This window comes from Eublepharis macularius, chromosome 19 (genome assembly GCF_028583425.1).
Source record: "Eublepharis macularius isolate TG4126 chromosome 19, MPM_Emac_v1.0, whole genome shotgun sequence".
NCBI classification, from domain to species: Eukaryota; Metazoa; Chordata; class Lepidosauria; order Squamata; family Eublepharidae; genus Eublepharis; species Eublepharis macularius.
This window is the reverse complement of record NC_072808.1, coordinates 8,802,186-8,828,258: the sequence shown is the minus strand read 5'-3', so window position 1 is coordinate 8,828,258 and position 26,073 is coordinate 8,802,186. Positions and strand designations below refer to the sequence as shown.

At 42.2% G+C, this 26,073-nt stretch overlaps 1 protein-coding gene across 5 annotated transcripts in view; it reads right to left on the bottom strand.

Annotated features, from left to right (window-relative positions):
* The window catches only part of R3HDM2 (R3H domain containing 2), a 134,752-nt gene extending 111,116 nt beyond the window's left edge, over positions 1–23,636 (bottom strand). For 2 of the 5 annotated variants that reach the window (XM_055003308.1, XM_055003309.1), the window contains exon 1: positions 23,450–23,635. The gene's annotated coding sequence lies outside the window, so the exon portion shown is untranslated. Of the gene's footprint in view, positions 1–23,449 lie in introns of all 5 variants that reach the window. The other 3 variants (XM_055003310.1, XM_055003311.1, XM_055003312.1) reach the window with 2 other exon arrangements.
* Positions 23,637–26,073: the final 2,437 nt, after the last annotated feature.

Sequence of the window (26,073 nt, the reverse complement as noted above, 5' to 3'; positions counted from 1 at the left end):
AAGGATGGGAGTTAAGATACTGCAGCCCTCAATTTGATCACTATACAATTTCCGGAATATATGGTATAAGAAATCCAACCGTGCTGGTAATGTTTCAGCTTCATGTTTTGCATTTCATGCTTGCATTTTAGCAGTATGTTTTTAAGGTTACGCTTTGTGATTTTGTGGTTTATATAACAAGTATGTTGTTAGCTGTTCCAGGGACAAAGTGGCACTCCCCTTAAAGGAGCAGGTTCATAGTTTGGGGGTGCTGGTGGGCCTGGGTTCACTCTTCGACAAGCAAGTGGCAGTAAAGGCCTGAGTGCCTTTTATGAGTTACGGCCTTTCCTAGATGAAAAAGATTTTGCCACTGTGTTGCATGCTCTGGAAACATCTAGATTACATTTCCAAAATACGCTCTTTATGGGACTGCCCTTGAAGACTGTCCAGAAGTGACAATTGGTACTGAATACTGCAGCCAGAATGCTGACTCGAGTGTGTTATAGGAACTAGATCACACTAGTCTTGTTCCATCTGCACTGGCTCCCAATTTGCTTCCCAGCCCAATTTAAGGCACCAGTATTGACCTTAAAAGCCCTATATGCCTTGGGACCAATATACGTTAAGGAACGCCTACTCCCACACCCGCACTGTAAAGGCCAAGAATCACATGGCTTTAATAGGACAGCCAATCACCACCAGCAGCCCACCCCCTCTATTTTTCATTCTTTCAAAGCTGGCAGTAATTTGTGCCAAAAAAACAAAAAAAACCATGCCAAGAAAAATTATACTAACAAGTACATTATAGGAATTAATTGAGCATTTACTCCAATTATGCACATGCTTAACGCTGTTTAATTAATTCTTTTAAAACAGGAGGAGTTGTAAATGCTAGTTTATTGAATACGCTGCACTTGTATATTATTAAAGTGATATTTACGTACCGCTTATATTACAAGAGGTGACAGACTCCCTTTTGAAAAAATGTATTTTACACTGAAGTAGATAAAATTCTGAAGAAAATTTTGGGCTCAGCATAAATGATGCAAGTCAATAAATACAACATTTGCAAAACATTAATTACGTATTTGTCTTTACATGCTGTGATAAAGGTTTCTGTAGAAAGCAATGCCATCTTTGCCTACAGATCGTAAGGCAAAAGGCCTACTCCTGGCAAAAGGAAATGGCAGCAGTAACGTGAGAAACATGAACTATTTCCTATAGCAGCTTGATAAGAATATGAACTGCAAGTTGTAGACTAGAATAGGTGGTATTTTGGAAGAAGTTATGCCCACTGGCAAGTGTCAATGCAGGCAGACAAAAATACATTATAAGCCTATTGCCTCTTTATCGTTAGCTTTCAGCAAATGATGCAAAACCAAATTATTCAAAAAGGCTTTTGCATTGTAGGGAGGGGCTCTCAGATGCTTCGCTAATGAGTTATGGACCAGAGACTTCACCACTATGTTGCCTTATTTACTACCTGTTGTCTTAAATATGTGCTGCTATGAGCTACTTGTGCTTCATGTGGTCTAATGCCAGCCCTAAAATTGCTTATGTTTTGGTTCAGTATTTCTTCAACTCTGTCTTGGATTCTTACTAATGCTACGTCTTTGTAAGATTGTGTTTATTTACCCTGGCCTATGGCATTGTTTATGGAGATGTCCTTGAAACTGACTGTACCAATCTTAAACTGTGTAATCCGCCTTGAGCCTCAAGAAAGGCAGACTATAAATGACATAAATAAATTTATGAGAAATCAAGATGCCATCTCAACAATCTCACCAGGCAGAAAAATCTCAAATTATAATATAAAACAAAAAAACCAATATATATATCCTCCTCTAGATTTTACTTGGTAGCTGGCACCCCACCACTGTGAGGGAGCATAGGCAGAGTCTGAGAATATTTGGCTCTGCTAAACAATACAGGCAGCTGGACAGCATTTATCTTCAAGGTATCTGAAGAGCAGGTGACTCTCACGCTCCCCTGGAAAACAAGATTTCCAACTATCTATAAAAACCTGCAAAAATCAATATTCGCTACAATTACAGAAAGGGCTGCAGCTTCTGAGCTGGAATTCCACCCCAGGATCCAAGCAGCATCATAGCTGAGCAGTCAGGTGAATGCATTTGTCTCTAGCGCACATGCACATAAACACACATTCAAAGAGTACTAAGGCACGATGCAGCATAAATCCTGCCATTGCCCACACCGTATTTGCTGAGACACCACACAGTAGTTTGTGTTTTTGTAGTGGATCTTTAACAGGAAGAACAAACACCATCTTTGTTATTAAATCAATGCAGGGAGGCCATTGCAGAGTAACATATAACTGGAGAGAAGGAAGAGGGGGGAAAAAATCTCAGCAATGTTACTAGAGGGCAAGGGGCTCAGGCAGCGGTCTTGCTGACAGACTTGCGGTGTTACTAGCCTGCCCCTATTTTTGTCCAAGAGATGTCGGAGACTCTGCAAGCCATTCATCACCAGCCAAAATCCAAAGGTCTTATAGCATGTCCAGCAAGTGCTCAGACGCGCGAAGTCCTGGCATTCCCACACTCCACTGGAGTAGGAAATGGCATTAGCTTTGGGCTGCAGGGGAGCACCCACATGGAGCCACACAACTTCCCTTACAGGAGGGTGCTTTGCTTGGAACCTCCCAACATTCTGTGGTACTTCCCAACGTTGTGCAATTGGCCTAGGCCCGCATGGAAGTCATTTTGTTACAGCGCCCACAACCTGTTCGCAAAATTCCCCGAAGTGCCCCAATGGCTGAAGAACCCTGCTCTAGCTACACGGCAGCTCCTGGGAGCCCCATTTGCACTTGGCCATTGCGAAGCAAGTGATTTGCTTCTCAGCCTTTGGAACCACATTTTGCCTTTAGAAGAAGGAGGAAGGCTGTCTATATAGTTTTGTACCATGTATTTTTATCTTTAGGGTCAGGAATAAGCATGCCGGCATAGCTCGCGCTTTCTACTCTATACAGTTTCTTCCATCCGTACTCTTCTGTTGTCCATCATTTGCCTTTTATGAATTCCACAGTGCTTCAAATTTTATTTCAAAATAAAGCACAGAGATCAGGCACACTTGTACAATATATACAGCTTTGCTTTTCCCTAAAGTTCGTTTCTGATTGCCAGATACGCTTTGATATGAACGTTTAAGCTCTTTCCTTGGGGGGGAAGAGTATATACAGCTCTTACAGCTGTCAGACCCTAACCTGGATAGCCCAGGTGAGCCTGATCTCATCAGATCTCAGAAGCTAAGCAGGGGCAGCCTTGGTTAGCAATTGGATGGGAGACCTCCAGTGAAGACTAGGATTGCAGACGCAGGCAATGGCAAGCCACCTCTGTAAGTCTCTTGCTATGAGAACCCTGCCAGAGATCGCCATAAGTCAGCTATGACTTGAGGGCTCTCTCCACCACTCCACACTTGTCAGAGCATCCCTAAAACTTTGCTACATTTATTTATGTTATTAGTCATTCATTTTAGAAGGGAAACAGACACAGGGAGGCATACATCTCATTCCTGAAACTATCTTGGGGAAACTGCATCATTTACTTCCACGTCAGGCTTAAGGTTAAGTTGCTCAGGGGCCCCTAGAAGGGACAACATCTGATCATCTTTCCTCTGGTACTAGTAACCCTAATTATCAGACTGTCCTTCTCGTCCTTGTAGTTGGCAAACTTTTTCCACCCAAGACCCTGAACCACATGAACCTTTCGCTCTCAGAAAGGAAAACTGCGGGCTCGACCAGGGCCAGGGCTTTTCGGTCCTAGCCCCAACCTGGTGGAACTCTCTGTCTGAGGACACTCGGGCCCGCCAGGATCTTGTATCATTTCGGCGAGCCTGCAAGACGGAGATGTTCCACCAGGCTTACGGTTGAGGCCAGCGTCAGGTCCATCATTGAGCCTCCCACCGGTCTCCAGTATTCGAGTACAGCTCGGGTGTCTGTCTGCCTCCTCTTTGGATGCTGGGGGCAGGAATGTGTAGCCAACTATATCAGGTTTTTGTATATATATAATTTTAATTGCTGAATTTTATTGTAGAATCTGCTATGTAATTGTATTTTATGACTGTTGTACCCCATCCTGAGCCCACTTGTGGGGAGGGCGGGTTAAACACCGAATAAACTAAACTAAACTCGGGATTAGAATAGTGTTTCGCTCCTGACACCAACTCGCATTGAACGATACTGGGTAAGTCACTGCAGCATCTTTCTGTACCTTCGTACTAATCTGTAAAATGGAGGCAGGAGAACTAAACGGCCCACCTCACAGTGGTGCTCCAAGGATAAATGCATCAAAAACAGTGGCGCACACTGTTCCTATGACAACGGGAGATTAATTTGAGGACCGACATTGAAATTGCTGGGTGAAAACATGGATTTCGCAGGAGAGGCAATGGAAATGGCTCAAATAACCACCCTTTTCCGATCATTCCAGGTAACCAACGCAGGGGCAGCAGGTTAAAGAACACTGCGCAGCAGAGCCAACTTTACGGAAAAGTACAGATGGTGGGAAAGTTACAGCAGAGGACTTGTAAGGGCAAGCTATGTTTTTCTGCAGTTCTAATACTGAAATAATCCTAATGTTGCACTTATGGATAGAGATGGGGGTGCAGAGAAATAGACACCTCTCTTAAATGGATGCTTAAAAAGGAATCAGGAGGGGCTTTCGGGGGGGGGGAAGGATGCCAAAAGCAATGTAATTTTTTAAAAAAACAACAAAGGCTAGCAGAACAAGCGGGCTGCCTTGCGCCCACATCTAATCATCGGAAAGGAATTCAATGGGAGTGACTCACAGCCCTGCGTTGCGTGCACACAATATGCGCTCCCAATGCATAATGAAAATGGGGCTTTATATAGAATTATAAACCAGCGCACAGCCTATTGACAAGATCTATACAAGGGAATCCCAGCACTCTGACACGGCGGCAGCCTTGGAAATGGCAAACCTTTTTAGCCGCTGCTACCCACGCAACTCAGAGAATGCACAAAACAAAGCTTGACAGGATCGCTCTCCACCTTTGCTTATCAACTTTTTAAAAAGTAAAAGAAGTAGGTCAGGTTGGTGTGTGTTTTCTCATCAGATTTCCTGGAGCTTAGGAAAGAGTGCAGAGTTGGTTTTGGGGGGGAGGGGGGGCGAGGACACATGGATTAATTTCAAAGAGTCTGGACTGTCTAAGCCCAAATGAGTTTAAGCGGGAAGCGCTTTTCCTTCCTCAACCTCTCTCAAGGCACTTGAGCAGCTCACTGTTCAAAGGAAGAAGATGAACTGCAAACGCGGAACTCCTCCCCAAGCGCTACTCTTAAAGCCTTTGATGAAGGAATCTGGGGAAGCTCTCACAGCTATACTCTCTTGCTCACAGAAACGAGACCACAACACGGCTTCCCAATTTCTTCTGGATTCTCAGTTTTTTTTCTAACAAGGGCTGGGCGGGGGGTGGGGAGAGAGATGGCCTCCTTATTACACACGTTTACCAATGGAGTAAAGATTTTTAAGAGGCGGTAAGCGGTGGAAGAGATTGTACAGTTCCCAGAGGTCATGCACACTGAACAAAATCCTATCTGTGGACTCCGCTGTCTTTCCAATACATGGCAAGATGGGCAACAAGCAATCCACAGGGTGAAATCTAGCCTACAAAGCAAATCATCTGGCCTCAGGTCAGGTGGATAATAAATTTCAAACAAGGTATAAGCAAGGGGTTTATCCACAGTTTTACTTGTAAAAGAAACAAATATTTTCAAGTTGTAAAAAACAATCTAGACTAGTTGCTTTTAACCAGAGAGAAAACAATCTACAAGTCTAAGGGGGCATTCGGACTTTTTGAGGGCAAATGAGGGGATAAGCCAATATTGTAAGCAGTCCCTTCTTCCCGCAGGCAATGATTTCCAACAGTCATGGGTTGAGAGTTATTTAAACTACTCATCCTACCCTCAGGAGAGAATCCTAGTTGCTTCCTCCCCCCTCCTCAAGTCCTTAAAAAAATAACACCTAGCAAGCTGGGATCAAATCTGACATTAAGAAGTTGGCCGATTGCCATCAGGCACTAGGCTAGTGTACCAATGAACACTGGTACCAATGAACAGGTCTGTGGGTACCGAGGCACCCATGGGTGCCATAATGAGGATCACTGACCTAAATAATCAGGTAAATAATACCTCTGGGACAGCATGAAATTAGGCCCTTAGGAACAAACAAATTACTGAAACTCATTGACTATTAAGAATATGGTTTCAATGTAGAAACTGACTAAGTCCGCCAACTTCATCAATAACGCCTTCTATATGACTACAAGAAATAGAACTGATCGTGTAGATTATGAATATATGACAGTCAAGCATGGAAAAATAAAAACATGGCAAGAAATTCAAGCTCAAGGGGAAAACATTCCATGGTTAATGTACCATCAAGTGGTGTCTAAATTTAAAGAGCAACTATCTAAAGAAGGTGGTTGACTAAGAGTATGAAACAGAATCACAGCAAGTTAAAACTGTATGATAAAATGAATGCAAAACTTTGAAGAAAAAATCTCTATGATCCAATCTTTATGGGCTAAAGAAATTAAATTTACGGACTGTCAAATGTTAAGGGAGAATTGGTACAAAATGTTTTTCAGATGGTAAATTACTCCTAAAGTAATTGCAAAAATAGTAAGAACTATAATGGGAGGTGTTGGAAATTTCAATGTATGGATGCAATATTCTATCACATGTGGTGGACAAGCAAGAAAGCAAGAAGATACTGGATAAAAATACATGAAAAGATGCAAAGGCTATTAAAGCTCCACTTTGTGCTAGACCCAAAAAATATGTTATTAAATATCTTACCAAGTAATATTGCAAAAGAGTACAGTGAACTCTTTAAATATATGGCGATGGCAGCAAGAATAGTATATGCAACAAAATGGAAAGCGGAACTTTGTCCAGATGTGACTGAATGGATGAATAAATTGTATGTTTACATGACAATGACTAAATTAACTTCTTATATGCATGATAGACCAATTTCAGAATTTCAAGGGAAACGGAAAGTCTTTTTTGATTATGCGGCTGAAAGATAAGCTTTTTTAAAAATATGCTGAACATAAAATGGTGTGTATAAATAAGTGAAGGGATGGAGAGGAGAAATGTTACGTAGTTTTAATGCTATTCATTCTGTTTTTGATACTATGTTAACTCTTTAATTTTACTTTTTGTTACATTATTATGTAATTTTAATACTTCGTTACGTATTTTGTTTTGATATTATGTTTACTGTCTAAGATTACTTTCCGTTATATAGTCGGCTTTGGATATTCTTTTTAGAGTCCAATGCTATTGTCTGTTTTAATAAAAAAAAAATTAAATTACTGAAACTCATTTACAAAGCTGTTTTAAACATTACAAAAATGTATTGTGTGATACAAAACAAATCACAAATTGATAATCCCTATTCAATTATTAGATATCTTTGAACTATAGTGTATCTTAATTAAAAGCTAACTTTAGATAGATTTCTCCTTAAAAAAATCTGATTTAAACCAAGTAATTCAAATTTTTTGATTTTTTTCAGTTATTTTATCCACCCTGACATGGAGAAATTCACAAATAAAATAAATTTAAAATGAACAAACCTCTGGAACAAGTTTTGAGACTGAATGAAATAGGCATTATTTAAGGACAAGACAGTCACATTCAGTTCACTCCAAAAATAAAGCTATTGTGAAGTTTGCATCATCAGCTTTGCAAATGGCACAGGCATGTGTTTTTTGGAGCTTCTGGCCTCAAGTTTAGCAGAGTAATTTGGATGACAGATGCAGGCGCTTGTCTGAGGCTACCTTTCTCCCTCCAGTGCTTGGGGAAACTGGATATTATCTGTCTTGCTAAAATCCCCAGGAGATCTCAATTCCAAAGTTCTACTTGGTCTATATTTAGCAAGGTAATGGAAATAGTTCGAAGGCATGTAATTCATTTTAATATCCGCGCTTTTATGTTGCCAGGCAGCTAATTTCTGGGTGATCTTAAAACACTCAACTAGAAACAGCAAAAATGAACCTGGGACACAAGAACAGACACAGACCGGGTTCATTGCTACTTATGACACTCTTGATCTGGGGGGTGGTTCTTGATGGGAGGAAGAGGAGGGATTCTGGGCCAAGATTCATAAAGTCTGCTCCAGAAACTCAAAATAAAAGCAACCAAAATGAAAGCCTTTAAATATAATCCATGGGTACGTTGTGGTCTGAGGTCACAAATGCTTTACATGTCTGCTCTAAAGAAAAATCAATTAAAACCCCATCTGTTGTCTATCGTGAAGATATGTGTACACAACTCATCAGTAAGTCACATACTTTGTATACAGATAGTCCACCCCAGGTTCAGTATATAATACCTCCAAGAATATCCCTTGGATAACAATTCCAGAGGGGTAGCAGTGTTAGTTTATTATAGCAAATCAAAACAGAAGTCCAATGCCACTTTGAAAACTAACAACATTTATTCCAGCATGAGTTTTCATGAGTCAGAGCTCACTTCTTCAGATGCAAAAGAAAGAAAATGATTTTAACCAGAAAAATTCAGAAGGAAAGGCGGGAAACAGGCAAACAGTTGAGCAAAGAGAAGCCTGGTATTATAAATCAAGTATGAGGCTCTAGGTCAGGGACTTGAACAGCTTAGGTTGTCATTCGCAAGAGATGAGCGATGTCTGAGATTCTAGCCTATCATGCAGTGAGGATAACAAAATACAATAAAGATAACAGACAAGGGCACCAACGAACTGGGAGGTTCGAGGTTCGTACAGTCTCATGAACCACGAACCACGAACTTGCCCCAGTTCCCAGTTTGTGTGGTTCGTGAAAACGTCACTTCTGGGGCAGCAGAAGGACTGCAGAATAGGGGCAGCAGAAGGACTGCAGAATAGGGGGTGAGCTTCCAGTTTCCCCCTTTTAAACGCAAGCCATTTTTCAGCTGATGGGAGGGGAATCCCCATCAGCTGAAAAAAGCTGCCAGCTGTTCTGCTTCCCATGATTGCAGAAGTTTGCTTATTCCCTGCTGGCTTTAAAAGCCAGAAAAGGGCTAAATGGCTGGTTTTCCCTTCCTTCTTTGGAGTATGCACTTCCCCCCCCCCAAAGGCAAGAAAATGTAGCAAAGTTGTAACATTGTAACATAGCAACATTGTAACATTGCTGCACTTTCCTCCTGGCTTTAAAAGCCAGGAAAGGATTAAACAGCTGCTTTTCCCTTCTTCCAAGGAATGTTTCCGGCTTTGCAAAGAGAGAAAAAAAACAAGCATTTTGCACAGCTCTTTGGAAACACTTTGCACAGCACTTTGGAAAGTGGCAGGGAAGCTGCTGGTTCTCAAAAGCTTATGCTACAATAAAGTTGGTTAATCTTAAAGGTGCTACTGGAGTCTTACTATTTTGCGACTACAGACTAACACGGCTAACTCCTCTGAATTACACAAAGACGTGAAGGGAGTCACAATGTTAGCTGGGAAGCTGAGTTTTAAAAGAGATCAGAGGGCTCAGTCAATTTCCCTTCTCTACAGAGGGGAAATTGCTTCCTCATCTTTTGTCATTCCTTGTTTGATTGCCATGTTAGTCTGCTGTAGCAACATTTTTAAAAGCCCTGTGGCCTTTTGCTCCCTTTATGAGACCTGTATATTGCTGCTTTCCCTATAAGTACTCCCAAAATTGATTCCACTTCCACATATCTGAAGAAGTGAGCTACAGAGCCAGCAAAGATGCTCCACAGAGGGTTTATTTCCTCTTCTCTTTCTAGAAGAGGAGGTGAAATGACAGAGCCTTTGGAGGCAATGAGGAAATTAGCAAACCCTCTGAGCTGTGATCTTTGCTGGCTCTGTAGAGGGGGGAAATTGACAAAGCCTTCTGATCTCCTTTAAAACTCAGCTTCCCAGCTAACACTGCAACTTCTTTCACGTGCACGTCCTCATGTAATTCATCTCTTGTAGCTCAGTTCTCAGACTTCCCATTCTGAACCACCTTGCTGGGTTGAAAACAACTCCTAGCCAAGGAAACTTCAGCTGATTGGAAAGTAACACCTGCTCACAGCCACCACTTGCTTCTTAACTTTCAAGCTTGTCTGAACAGTGCACATCCCACAGAAATACTTTATCTCAATACTTCCGAACCTGTGGGCCCTGACCCAAAACTGGGTAGTGAAGCTTGTGAAAGTGGGACCCAGGCTGTTGAAGCTTTAATGATGTGTGAACGATCTGGTTTTTTTTTTCCAAGTGGGTTATCATATCAAGTAAATGTGGACTTGTGAATCATATACCAAAAAGGTTGGGGATAGCTGCTTTATCTGACAGCATGACCTGTGGCTGATGTGAGGAGGAGCAGACAGCAGCTATCACTCTAGAAGCCAGAACTCAAACGTTCCCAAAAGTTATCGGATGAGTGCTAAACATGCACTGCCCTCACAGATCGGTGGTGCCCCAAATGTATACTTTTAAAGCCTGGAGCAACCAGCCTACAAGGACTCAAAATTCATCAGCACCCACTCAACCAATTACTACTCCATTGGACTTTTAGCAACAGATCTTTAGCAATGCCTCTGAATCAATGCTGCTGCTCAGAACCCTAAATGAATCAGTGAAAACCAGCTACTCTTTCAAAAGAAACATGAAAATACTCAGAATCAACAGGCATCATGAAATGCAGGCTGGTTTTTAAATTTCCATTTCAGCAAAAAAAAAATAAGTGTTGGAGTGAAATGAACAGTATGCTCCTACTTCCTCAATTCACCAAGTATGCATACCCATACACAGGTTCAATTCAGACATCTTGCCAAACCACAGGAGGGGAGAATGATATTATAAGCCACTTTGGATTTCCACTGGAGAGAAAAGCAGGGGCATAAATATCCAAATAAATAAACAGAGAGTCCCACCCCATAGAGCAAATGGGAGGATAAATGTACAACTCATTGCACGCTGAGTGTAATGAATGTAATGTGTGACAGTTGTGACAAAATGGCTATTATGCGGCGATGGAAGATGGAAGGTAGGCTGCTCCTAGGGAAGAACAGCATTGTGTAACACGTTCACAGCTGCAGCGCACCTTGCCAATGCATTCAGGGAAAATGGATTCCCCCCCCTCCTCTGAACTACACTTCCAGTGCAATCCTAAGAAGAGTAACTCCAGTCTAATCCCGTTGATTTTAATGGTCTTAGACTGGAGTAACTCTGCTTAGGATTTCACTGTAAATGTTACATTGAGTGTGGGATTTAATATTTAGTATTATAAGACACCCAATAGCACGCAACAATGGATACAACGGAACTAAAATTAGTACGCTGACGAAGATCCAAAGAACTATACAAGTAATTCAAAGTTCCGAAGTAGGCTTTTGAGTCGACAACGCAGTCTTATTGGTCATCACTGTCTTCCTGGCAGCAGCTCTCCAGGATCGGAAGTGGAAGTCTGTCATCATCTCCTACTACGTGACCCTTTTACCTGGAGATGCTGGGGATTGAACTTGGCACTTGCCGGATGCCAACCAGAAGCTCAGCCCCTGAACCACATTCCCTTTGGGATATGTGGTTCCCAAATGCTCATACCCACTTGGTGTGACAACCCATTGCTGAAAGTGACGGGGGTTTGCTTTTCAAAGAAAAGAGCCAAAATCCCCATGTTTGCACAAACCCTTGGGCTTTCTACAACAGCTCTTTGGATGTCCGCCATCAAGCCCAGCATTCAGTGTATATATTAAAAGTTCTTTTAAGTGACACAACAAATGATAAACATTTCCATCCGCTGCCCATTAAGTTATTTTCACCTTGTAAATTTTACAAAGCTTATACTTTCTCCAGTTAAAATATTTCTACTAGGATCATTTATTTCTTCCTTCTTAAAGGAATAATAAAAGAAATCAAGTGTAAAACAGTGGGATGAAAATCTTTCAGAGGGGAAGCAACAAGCACTCTCCTCTCCCCAAATCAGGACTTATCGTTAGTTTGGTGTAGTGGTTAAGAGCGTGGGACTCTAATCTGGAGAGCCGAATTTGATTCCCCACTCCTCCACTTGAAGCCAGCTGGGTGACCTTGAGCTAGTCACCACTCTCTCAGAGCTCTCTCAGCCCCACCCACCTCACAGGGTGTTTTGTTGTGGGGATAATAATGACATACTTTGTAAACTGCTCTGAGTGGGCATTAAATTGTCCTGAAGGGTGGTATATAAATCGAATGATGTTGTTGTTGTTATCATCATCATCATCATTATCAGTAGTAGTAGTATAAACAGAAAACTTTCCAAGGCTGTTCCATTCCTTTCTGTGTGGACAGCAGTTCTTTTTTAAAAAAATAATTAAACAGTTTTATTGTAATCAAATGCATAAGATACAGATTGTAGTTTGTCATTTACAGAAAATTTTAGATAAAAAAACTTTACAATAAAGTGTAGTAAAATATAGCAATTGCTTATGAGAGTCAAACAGCGAATGAATACTATTATACACAACAACATACATAAAAACCCTTAAGTTTAGTAAGACACACAAAAGTAATTTACACATATGAAAGTAAATAAAACTGTTTTAAGCCTGGATGGGATCTATTAATTTCAAGATATTCAAGGAAGGGAAGCCACTTTTCTAGAAAATTTGTGGTTCTTGGGAAGTACTCCATCTGGAGGATTTTATCATGTAATTTATCTGAGATGAAGTGATCCCCGATTTTCATATACCAACTGTTCACTGTAGGGTTGGCATTTGACTTCCAGAGTTCTGTACATGAACTTTTACATAAACCGGAGCCCACTTGGACAAGCACAAGAACTGTTGGACCAACGCTCATAACTTAACTTTCCCATATTGTATTAGGCAGCTTTATCACATCCACATTTGCCACCTGAACCAGACTACTATATAACTCTGTAATTCAATAAATCCAGAGAAGTTAGCTGTGTTAATCTGTAGTCGCAAAATAGTAAAGACTAGTCCAGTAGCACCTTTAAAACTAAACAACTTTATTGTAGCATAAGCTTTCGAGAATCACAGTTCTCTTCGTCAGATGCATCTCTTTGTCAGATGCCTCTCAAAAGCATAAGCTTTCGAGAATCACAGTTCTCTTGGTCAGATGCATCTCTTTGTCAGATGCCTCTCAAAAGCATAAGCTTTCGAGAATCACAGTTCTCTTGGTCAGATGCATCTCTTTGTCAGATGCCTCTCAAAAGCATAAGCTTTCGAGAATCACAGTTCTCTTGGTCAGATGCATCGGCTAACTCCTCTGCATCTATTACAGTCTAAGTTATCAACCCTACACATAACTGAGTATTTCATGTGCTAATATTTCCTCTTGGTATCCAGCTGACCAGGGGGATGATGCAGCTATCTTGACTACAGCACACAATCCAGAGCTGGTTTCAAATCCTGATGAAGCTGGTAAACCAACCAGTTTTAACCACAGTTAATGCCATTGTACCCTAGAAGGCACAGAGAGAGCGCAAGCAATTTCATGGCCCTCTCCCAAATGCTGAACCATGACGAAGTCTCAAGTATTCTGAACAGTTACCAATGCACATGATATAGAAAAAATTTGAGGGTGAATGTGATCCCAAAAATCTTTCCCAATTTTTAGAAAATTCAAAAACTGTGATGATGTTGTTTCGTTGTTTACGCAAAACACTGTCCAGCACTTACAGACCATTCTCCCATAACAGGAAATTCTTACAGGAGGATCTTCCGAAGAGAAGAAAGTTTAGAATGACAGCCTAGAAGCATACAAGCCCGATGAAGCAAGCAAGCTTCCAAAACTACCTGATGGCCCTTCTGCAAACTAAAAAGCCAGTATTGCCCAAACACCCACTTTCTCCATTGTAGCTCCCACCTTATGGATCAGTAGGGTTGCCAGCCTCCAGGTAGTGGCTGGAGGTCTCCCAGAATTACAACCCGAAAAAAGGAAACAGTGAGATGCAAGCCATCTTATAGTTCTGGACCCCAGGTAAACCTCATACTAAAAGTATCTGAAATGTCTGAGAAACTGATCGCATTAACGATAAATGCCTTAAGGAGGCATAACCTTTACTGATCTCTTAACCAGTTAAGAAATGGGGACAGGGCTTCCATGCATACACACACCGCAGTTATATGAATCTGCTGTTCCCTTCCCAAGCTTAACCACAGTATAGCACAGTCGACCAGTTAGCTTTAAAGTTTGAACCCAGATGGATTACGAAAAAATATAACTTTATCAGTTGCTAAAAAGGCAAGCGGGGAGAAAGCAGCCGAGCCCTCAGCCTGCTCGCAACCTATTAGCTATGATAAAGAGATCAGAAAACATTACATGTGCACCCAGCAACTGATCAACTGTGCTGATTCCTCAGGATCAGCGGCCTGACTTGCACCCCCTCCCCTTCCTGATTCAGATAGACTTTCATAATCCTCCGTTTTACCAAAACAGTCAGCGTGGCACACTGAACAGAGTGTCAGACTAGCACCTGGGAGATCCAGGTTCAAATTACCCCTCTGTCAAAAAGCCAACAAGAGGGGAATAGTCTCCAACATATAACAATACAAAGGGGGACTGAGTCCAAGGAGACCATATAGCCAAATCATTCATAACCAGCGATCACGTTTATCAAGTACCAAAGTAGTAAGTGCCATTATGCATACATAATAATGCCTTTATAACTGAGGTAACCACTTGTAAACCACCAACTTTCAAGTGTAACCAATGCTGTCACAATACAAGGTACGTTTTATGTAGAATAGTCCATTATAATCCACCAATAGTCTTTTTCTGTTCTTTACAGGCAACGAGCCGTTGTGGATGAAGTGGTCCCAACCGACGGGAGCAGTATTCCTAGACGGTTGGCAACGGGTGCGCTAGCGTTTAAAACATCCCATTTCGCACAGCTTCTTCACCAGCCTCTTTTGAGTGCAAAGCAATAAATATCAATCAATTTCAATGCACTGGTGTTAGTTTCATACAATTCAACCTCCCTCGCCCCGTACTCAGATTGCCACTAGCTTTGATTCATAAAATGTTTTACTTCACTACGAACCTCAAAAGAAAGTTCAACACTTGGAATTCAAAGACATGGAAGGAGGAAACGAAATCTCTCAATGAGCCCTGTATTGAAAATGCACAGCGTATCGACACCTTGGATACAGTTTACACTTCTAACCAACAAAAGATGTTACAGAGTTCCAGAAAGGAAGGATAAAACACACTTGGGAAAAGCGGAAGGCTTAAAACAGATAACTTTAAAAATCGTCATGGCATGTTACACTTTTATAATAGAAACTTCCAAAGTGTAACAAAGAAATTCATAAGTCAACCAACCAATAAATCAGAACTGGCCACAAGAGATAGCAGAAACACCACCACAAGTTATATAATGTTTCCCCAAGTCATGCAATACATTCCTTCTTAATCTGGCAGCAGCCACAGGTAGAAGCAAAATACAGTGCTAGGCTAATTACCGCTCTAACCCGGTCAGCAGCTTTAGTTCAAAATTCAATTTACACTATTTTAACTCCTATGCCAATTAAAGTCATGGCCGGATTTGCAATCCATTCCTGTCATTTTTTTTAGCAACACAGTACTTTTAACAGGGATCTTTCCCTATGCAGAAAGATATTTGAAAGCTGGACTTGCATTTCCACAGCTACAGGTACTGACTAACTAATAGCAGTCTCTAAACTTGCATACTTTGGTCTGCCTGATGGCTCCAGCTTCGCCTCAGGTTATAATCAAAAATAACCTTTGCCTGAGAAGTTTCACCAAGTCACTGAGGCACAGAGCTAAGAACTGGGCACGTGCGTCATAGTCTTCCTCCAGTACTCAGAACAGGCATGCCCAGGCCTACATGCATGGGCTCTCAACACAGAGCTCTCTCTAGGAATCCAGCCCAGCTCTTCTGCTCTCACACACAAAACCGACCACCAAGGGAGCACCGTCTTCCCTTTTCTAATTTAACATCACTCCACCTCATCAGCCAGGGAAGAAATTTTAATGAATAAAGGTGATGGGGGCAGAGACTACTGAAAGCAAAATACAGAGGTGCAAAGCGGGGATTACACCAAAAAGGGGTTTTGAAATGGATTTTAGCCACCACCCATATTTGAAACCCATGTTGTTAGTGGTGGAAAGTGGTGGTAACTTGTGCCAAGGGGACATGGGGTGCAACCATTTGCAGCTTTCTCTCTTGCAAATGCTGGGTATGCCTGCAATTTTGTTTGTAGAAAACGAAGGCATTTGTACTTTTAAATTTCTTAATTCCAAATAGTACAATTTTTTTTATGTTAAGATACAAATGATGTGTTATTCATAAAATAATATTGGGGTTGAAAGTATTGCATATATTTCAATTTTTCTCAAAATTTATTTTTCTCAAAAATTGGGGGAAATGTTTCCATAATTTCAACATTCCCCAAAATTTTACATCTCTAGCACAAAATACATTTTGTTAATAGGTATCTACTATGCTGCGTTAAATCAATTTGCCCTGGAATTATTAATCTCGGCTTCCACATCATCTAAATTACCAAGACAATTACCAAAAGTGAATTTTTCTCCCAACACACACACCTCTAACAAAACGGGCTGCTGAACCTGAGTAGAAAAATACTAACAAAATATTTATATCTAATAAAAAGCTTACACCTGATCACCTATCTATTCACTAAAGAGTCTAGGGAAACAAAGTGATGAAACTATCTACATGTGTTTCCAAAGAAATGGGTGGAGGTTAAGAACTGCCAGATTTATCCAGGCAACTAAGAATTAGCAGAGATCTTAATGATTTTAAGACATGCTTGAATTTTTCAAACAGGAATTCTACTATGGCTGATCTCTTCCATGAACATCAGAGCTACCGTCGAAGGTCAAGAGACTCCAAGATTGGTCACTGGTGGAATTCCTTTCCACAAAGAACCACTAATGTAGACCAAGCAGGGAGCCTAAAATTAGCTGTGCTGCCAGCTGTGTTTTGGTTCGGAGGCACGCACATGTGTCTGTCTGCTCCATTTTAGCAAGCAGGACAGCCACTAAACTGTAATGCTGATCTGCAAATTTATGGAGGCAGCAACACTGCAGCCTCCTGATCCACAGAGTAGATCAAGGTCTTTTTGCCAAAGATAACCGAACTCTATTTAGTCAGACTTTGTGCTGGTTATTAGCATGGTAGGAAAAGTGAGCAACTGTGGAAACTGCTAGGCAGAAGGTTTCTAATCCAGCCCGATTAGCACTTGGGGCAACTTCTAGTATTCTCCGTTCAGTAGTCCAGGATTTGGGAAAAGTAGGCTTTTGAAAGATAATGTAACTTTTGCTCACAGGCCGGCAAGCCGGTTCTTACTGTGCTAACTGCACAGGACAGCTGCCAGAAAATGTATTTATTGAAAACATTTTAATGACCCCTTCCCACCCAAATACATAAAAACATCTGAACATGAAAACAGGATTTAATATACAGAATAGTTCAATAAAAACATAACAAACACACAACCCACACAAAAGGGCCAATAATCATTAACGGTGGTGTGCCAAATGAAACAAAAATATCTTCACATGATGGAAGTCAAAGAGGGGAACAGATAAATCCCCCTGGGGAGGGAGTTCCAACGTTTTGGCACCACAACAAAGAAGATCCTTGGTTGCCACCCAGCTAGCCTCAGAGGATGGGGAAACCCAAACCAGAGCCTCTGAAGATGATCAAAGTCGACAGGCAGGGTCATAGGGGAGAAGTGGTCCTTAACGGATGCTGGCCTCAAGCCATATAGGACTTAAAGGTCAATTCCAGTGCCTCGAGCTGAGTCTGGAAGCAAACTGGAAACCAGTGTAGATGGAACAAGAATGAAATAATGTGGTCCCTATGACTTACTCTGACTTACTCCACTCAACACTCCAAATGCAGCATTTCGTACTACCTGCAGCTTTCAGGCTGTCTTCAAGGACAGACCACATACAGCACATGGCAGCAATCTAATCTGGACGTTACCAGGGAATGCATCACAGTCGTATGATCTCCTCCTCCTCGGGATGGGCTGCAGCTGGCTCACCAGCCAGAGCTAATAAAAGGCACCCCTGACCAAAGTTTCCACCTGCTTATCCAACAAGAGTACCAGGTCCAGCAGCACCCTCAAGCTACGAACTTGCTGCTTTAGGAGGAGTACAACCCCGTCCAGAACAGGAGACACCTAATTTCCTGGGCCAAACCGTCCCCCCCGAACAGCAGCACCTCCAGCTTCAGTTTCAGTTTGTTCGTTCTCATTCATTCCAAAACCACGTCCCGGGCAGTTCCTTATATGCCAGGTCCGAACTGGGCTAAAATATTATACTGACTTCCTAGATGACAGATGCAAATTTCTAGACGTCTGGATTTTTCTAGTCCTGCTGGACAGCCCATTAGTGGAGAATTGGTGGAACCAACTGCAGTATGTATTGGCAAGGAGTTGGAAACGGTAAAGAAAAGGGCATTGACAATAATCTGGTGGAAGAAGACAACCAAGGGGAAATCATGGAAGTTCGTGACTTTATGTACCAATGTGTAAAGAATGAAGGTGCAGTGGACCATCTATCAGGAAAGTGAAATGCTAAACTGCTGCTAAACCTCATATAGAAAGCCAAAAATACCTCCAAAATGTTTCAGTGGTTCCCCTTTGTTCCAGAGGTTGAACCAGAGATTTCCTTCAACCATCAAAGGGAGATGTGAAAGCTTATCTGAATAAGTAAAATGCACAAACTTATACATACATCTACGGAAGCTTGTATACAGATGCTTTAAAATGGATACACACGGAGTCTTCTTTAGTCGAAAATGTTTCCCGCCTCAGCCTAAGCCACCTTCTCCCATATGCTCCTCCCCTTTTTCTACTGAGCAAATAGTGGCCTTGCTCTGTGAACTCCTGTTTAGAGAAATATAATCCAAAAATCATATAGATGCAGAGGAGTTAACCGTGTTAGTCTGCAGTAGCAAAAATAGAAAAGAGTCCAGTAGCACCTTTAAGACTAACCAACTTTACTGTAGCATAAGCTTTCGAGAATCACAGTTCTCTTCTTCAGATGCATGGAGGGTAAAAAGAAACTGGTCAGATATATAGGTGAAGAGGGGAGGGGGGAGTAGATGCAATCAGTAGCTTCTGATAATGGGATCAGTATCCAAAAGTTGTAACCCAAAAGTTGTTCCTACTCTTTGGTATTTCAACCTAGGAACCTCCCTTGACAGTTTCTGTTAACAGATAAAGGATTTTTTTTTAATTGATGGGCCTACCCAAGATACTGACTGATACAGTTATAGAATTTTGATCATGCTTCTGCTGATTAATTGTATTGTTTTTATTTATTGTATTTAATACCTTTTTTAACTTCTCATGTTGTCTGAGCACAGTTCAAAGGAAAAAACAACAACAGATAATAAACTGGCTAGTGCTTGTTATCTAGGAGTTCACTGTTTGGCTTCAAATCCTACCATCCCAGCAGCAACTTATAGCCATGGATCGCTTTCTATCAAATAGAACCACAAACCAAAGAAAAAAACAAGATTTTCTGCATCCTCTTAACAGAGGAATAGTCTTCTTTGAATGTACCTAAGATTTATGTTATGGGATTAAAAACTCTTGTTAAGTATCAAAGAGCCTGGAAATATGGCTTCATGACTACTGTTCCTTTTCTCTGCCCTCTTCCTGGTAAGAGGGCAAGGTCAGAAATAGAACTCAGTGTCATCACAAATTTTTAGAGGTCACTCTGTATTTTCACTCCTACTGATTTTGTTCAGTTCCCTCCCCTGAAGAGCTCATCGTTTCTATCTTTAGATGCTTACATGGCCCCAATACATCTGTATCCGAGCACATCAAGTCTTTCATATTTCCATCCACAGAAATATCTTGCCAGGCACGGAGACAATTTCACAGATGGAAAAAGAAGGCTCCCCAAGTTTGATGTACAGTGTGAACCTAAGCATGTTTTACTTTGAAGAAAGTTTCAGATTAATGGCACTTACTCCCTAGCAAATTTACTTTACGACTGTGGCTTTCGGCACATTTAGATGGAAGCATTACTAATTTTAATGGAATTGCTTCCCAAGGAACTGCTTTCGGTCTGAGCGACCTTGTTAAGAAAGTATGTAGAAAAAACAGAGCAACTAACTCAGGTCTTCTGCGAGAGAACACTTTCCCTATTCGCTGAAAACACAATTATTCTGGACACACAGTAAGAGGCACTGGACACATAGCAAGAGGCACCGCCAAAAGCAATGATGATGCAAACTTTGACCAGCACAACTTGCTTGCCTTGTCCACTTGGGCAGGTGGCTGCTGCCCGTTTTACTACAAAGAGGCCCACAGAGGGAACATTATCCTCAGTCCGTGCCCACCTCGCCTGCTGAAGGAAGTATCGAGAAATATGTGACGCTAGGATCACAATGTAAAGCTTCTTTAGAATAAAATGTCTGAACAGCCAAGATACCCAAGTTAAATCAAATTCCAGCAAATGTTACCTACTTTACACAATGGTGTGCCAGATGAATAGCTTGTGCGCCTCACGCTCAAGCCAGAAGACTGCTATAACCCACAAGCCACAAAATTTGGAAAATGCTGATCTGGAGAACCAGAGGGGCTGGAGTGTGGGGAAACAAATTACAAAAGCATGTGTATGTTCCTTCCCCCCCCCCCCCCGCCCAGAACTTTTGAAGAATATCATTCTCAGCTTGGCAGATCGGTAATTTTGGCCATGCTTATGCTAAAAGCACTGCTCCAAAACAATTTTAAGCATCTTCCTCTGATCGAAGCGGTCTCCGGGGAACGTACAGGGAGAGGCGGTCCCGAAGATATGCCGGTCCCAATCCACTCAGGGCTTTAAAGGTAAGAACCAATACACTGAACCTGATTCAGAATACCTAGGACAAAGCACAGTAGGGCTTTTTTTTTTACGTGGCCAAACTTATCTGAGCAGACTAATCAGTGAAATCAGGGCCAAGACATCATCACCATTCTTTAAGGGGAAAAAAAGAAAGAAAGCAGAACTTTTAAAAGTGAGTCCTTGGGTAAATTTCTGAAAATGTTATGGTTTTAACCTCATGTGTATTTTTGTTGTTGTTGAAAGCTGCTTTGTGCAACAAAGAAAAATGGTACAAAAATATAAATAAATATCAAAGAGGAAGAGCTCAGTTTATCTACAGCAGCAACTCCTACAGCAGGTAAACATACTAATTATGCCAGCGTGTTTGCAAGACGCAATTAACCGCTCTCTGAGTATATTGTGTCTGCAACCGAGAGTCCACAAGAATCCAATTTTAAAAAGAGAGAGAGGAATCCTCTCAAAGCCAAATCAGAGCCAAACCTGTAATGCAACATGATATCGGACAAAAGCAAATAGCAGCTCCGACACAGAAGATTAATATCTGCACAAACGATGAATCCATCGACGTGCTTTTAAAATCAGCCGCTCACAAGCTGAGGACAGCAGCGCAAACTAATGCAAAATACTGAAGCATGAAAAAATAGAACTAAACCTGCCTCAGTGTGGGGCACAACTAAAAACTTGTTAATTGTTGAGCATGGTTATAATGGCACAAATAATCAACAAATAATTTTCCTGTTTCAGGCAGGAAAATGTCCTTCCAATACAATATGCCGCAGGAAGCCCTCTAGGAAAACTAAGCATGGGAAAACTGCTGTCAAGAAGATAACTGCTTGAGCCTCAACAAACACACCATACGAAGGGAAGCTACACATGCAACTGGGATGCTCTTCACAGGTTCCTTTCCTTTTGAAACTCTTCAGTTGTTTCGACACCATTCTGCTTTCTATTTGCTTACAGAACATGAACAGACGAGCACACACAACATAATCACATTACAACGAACCATCACATCCTCTACAATGCCATGCAGGAACCAATGCATAAAACACAAAAGAAAACTGGTAGAAATTGGCACCTTCCACAACACACAGTCCCCATGCAGGACTATTAAAGCTGCAGGAACCCACTTTGAGATGCGATCCCCTAAGACACCACTTGGTAGGAGGTACCTTCTACAGGAAGTCCGTCCACAGGATCTCTCCCAGCAAGCCTTCCCACACTCCTCATGGAAGGTTCCTTAACACAGGCAGAACCACTGAGCCACACAGAACAAACTGACATGAACCATCATCCAGTTTTTTAAAAAAAAATAACAAGCAAGCCCCAGACCAACTTTGACAAGCCTCTGTTATTAAGCTATTCTTATAAGCTGTAAAGATATAATACATCACATAATGCTTATTGGAATAAACTGTTTTCCAGGGTGATATATTTTGCCTAGACAGTTGTCAGATTCACCCCAGAGGTTGTTGTTTTCAACAAGTTCTCAAAATGCTAAGACATGCTTTGGAATGAAAAGCTGCCGTTTACTATAAAAGGAACGAGGAAAGTCTATTATTAGAGATGCTGGAATGCTTCTTCCCCTCCAAATGGTGGTTTATTTACCTAGATTAACCTAGCCCGTTCCAAAAATGGCGAGGCAGGTAACAAAATGCAGCGATGAGTAAACAGGCTAAAATCTCATTGAATTAACTGAAATCTGCCCCATCCTTTCCCATCTTAACTCTGAACCCCAAAGTCCTTCTCAAAACAGTAGGTCTAACAATACTTTCAGAAAAGTGCTCCAGCTTCAATTTTGGGAAACCCGGAGTGGGAGGGAGTTCCATAGTTGGGAGACATACGTCAAGAATCTCTCTCATCCCCTCTCATGCGCAGATGGCATCACCGGCATCCTGAGTAGATCTCAGTTACCAACTTTCTGCCACCCAATCTCGGACATGGCATGGCACGAATATGCTTTTTCAGGCCATTACCCAAAACAATGGAACTCAAAAAGGAAAGTGTCCTCTCATGCCTCCAGCTTACAAAATAAGCAAACTGCACAGCCTCCCTACAACTACCACGGTCAGTCTCATCGAGTAAGTTGGCTGGGCTAAAGGTTACATATGCCTCAGCTCATTCATGTACTTCCTCGGTGCCACCTGACCCAGAAATCAAGACTGTCAGGTCCTACACTGAAGGGCCTCCTTTCCAGCTCTCCTTCCACGTCTGCCTGTTTCCTCATATTGGGAAAGAAACAGTAAAGTTTCCGACTGCCCAACACTACCCATGCCCCTATTCTAAATGTCATTCATTCTTGGGTTTTTTAGACCTGTTGCACAGGTAGAGCAAGAAAAAAAAATAACCTCTCATTTCTAGAGAACAATATCCACCTAGAAAGGACGCCAGTCGGAACCAGATTGCACAGAAGAGCAAGATTCGGGTCCAGGAGCACTTAAAAAGATTTCCAGGGTATGACAGCAGGATTTGGGCCCAGTGGCACCTTAGAGACCCACAAGATTTTCAGGGTGTAAGATTTCGAGAGTCAGAGCTCTCTTCTTCAGATACATTTAGAGATAGATGGGGGGGGCATACACAACTGTAATCATGTCAGGAAAAAACCACAAGTGATGGGAATCCCTCTTCCTCTCCCCCCACCCAATCCAATCATGCAAAATCTTCGGTACCTTGGTAGGAGGGGGAGAGGGGCTGAGCCAGTTCCCCCTTCTTCCCTTGCAGGCGTGTGGCGCTGCCGCCTTCCTCCTCCTCCTCCTCCTCTTTGGGGCGGGCAGAAGACGTTGTGCTGAGCCAGAGACCTGCTGTGCCCCCTCTTCCTCTGACGTGAGCAACTGAGCGTAGGTAGAGGCGGCAAAGGAAGGGGGGGGGGGAGAGACGAGAGAACAAACGAGGAGGGGAAGAAGGCGCAAATGGGGAGGGGGGCAGCGCAGGGGGAGGCGTTGGGTTGGGGTCTGGGGGGGCAGGAAGGGCTGCAGGGCTGGGGGTCTAAAAACCTCAAAGGGTTTCTGTGGGGTGGGGAATGGGGGGGCTGGAGTGGGCCTAATGGCAGGGAGGGGAAGGGAAAGGGGGGCAGTGGCTGCTGAGGGAGGGGGAGCTGGCAGGCTGGGGCCTGGAGAGGTGAGGGGAATGGCCAGCAGGGCTTGGGAAGGGGGGATAAAAGAAAAGGGAGGGAAAGAGGGGAGCCCCCCCAAAAAAAGAGAAGAAGAAGAAGAGGAAGGAGGGGGAGGAAGAAAAGAAAAAAAAAGAAACAGAAAAAAAAGGGGGGGAAGCAGCAGCCGGCCCCTCCCCCCTGCCTGCGCGCGCGCGTGTTGCGTCACTCCCCGCCGGACGCGTCGCGGCGGCAGCGCCGCGGTCTCCCCCGCGCGCGCGTCACGCCGCCGTCGCTCCACGCCACGCCCCCGTTGCCGTTCGCAACCGCGCGACGCATCCTTCTCTCCCGCCCTCCTTCGCTGGCTCCGCCCCCTACTATCTCCGCCTTCCCTCCCAGCGGAGGCGGAACGGAGTGGGCGGGGCGAGAGAGGAAGGGGGAGTGACGTCAGCAAAAGGGGCGGGGAAACCCGCCTGCGGCTCGGAATGGTTTTTTGAATTCTGGCTGTTTGTCTCCTCACGACGGAGGGCGTCAAAAATGTGCCTCGTGGTTAATAGGCGACTCCCGCAGCCCCTTAAAGAACAATGCAGTAGAAAAGGGCAAGAGTTCAGGAAGAAGTGAGCTGTGGCTCATAAATGCACCTACTCTACCACAAATGTTGTTAGTCTTCTAGGTGCTACTGGACTCTTGCTCTTTTCTGTTGCTACAGACAGAACTAAATGAAGAAGTGCGCTGTGGCTCACGAAAGCTCATACCCTACCACAATTTTTTTTGTCTTCAAGGTGCAACTGGACTCTTGCTCTTTTCTTTTTTAAAAAAAAAAAATTTTTATTGGATTAGAACATTAATATTTTTACATTACATTCAATTTTCCCCTAATTTTCGTTTCTAACCCCCTCCCTTTCCCCCCCTTTTGTTGACTTCCAACAGCTTTCCCACCCTCTGTCCCTTTTCCCTTCTATTAACTTCCTCTGTCTAAAACAAATATATATTCTTCATTATATTAAGCAGTACATCTTTAACTCTTTTACTTATTATACATCCAAACTATACTTCTTTAGATAAACAATTTATCCCATTTTCCAGTTTTGAATATTTCTATATATCATAAACCATAAAAATTTCCCACATTTAAATCAAGCAATTTGATTTGTTCTCTATATATTACCCATTTTTTCTTTTTATGGTATTTCTATATAACTCATCACATAATCAGTTGATTTAACTCTTCTATACATTCAGTTTGGTGCATATAAACCTTATCAAAAAAAGAAAATATTGTTAATTACTCAATCCTCATGTTTAAACCATTAATTATTCTCTATTAATATTCTATCAATTAACCTTTGCATATCTATATATATCTCAATCAATTAATCTAACTGCTTATAAATTCACATTTCTCTTCCTCCCCCGGTAAAGTCACCCCTCTCTTTTATACTTTTATTGTACTTCAGTAGTTCTCAAACTGCCACAGTTTTCCTCCCACCTCCCACTTCTTCTCCAGATATTGTTTCAGCTTCTCCCAATCTGTGTTAAACTGCCCTGAGTCCAGATCTCTCAGTTTTCTTGTCATCTTGTCCATTTCAGCCATATACAGCAATTTGTAGATCCAATCTTCAATAGTTGGCACTTCTTGTACTTTCCATTTCTGCGCATACAAAAGTCTAGCTGCTGCAGTCATATAAAATATCAACGTCCTATGATGGGCTGGAATTCCCTCCAATCCCAAGTTTAGCAGCAGGAGTTCTGGGTTCTTATTTATTTGAAACTGTAAAATTTCACTCATTTCTCTTATTATTTCCCCCCAGAACTGCCTAGCTACCTCACATGACCACCACATATGATAGAGGGAGCCCTCATGCTTCCTACATTTCCAACATTTATTAGAAGTGTTCAAGTTCCCTAGCGCAATCTTCTTCGGTGTCATGTACCAACGATAGATCATTTTGTAAATGTTCTCTTTAATATTAATACATGTCGTTGTCTTCATTGTAGTTTTCCACAAGTATTCCCATGCCTCCATTGTTATTTCTTTATTGAAATTTATAGCCCATTTCACCATCTGTGTTTTAACTATCTCATCCTCTGTATACCATTTCAACAGTACTTGGTATACCTTGGATATTCTTTTCCTGTCTTCTTTAAGAAGGGTCTGCTCTAGTTCCGAGTTCTCTATTCGTATTCCCCCTTTTGCAGAGTCCG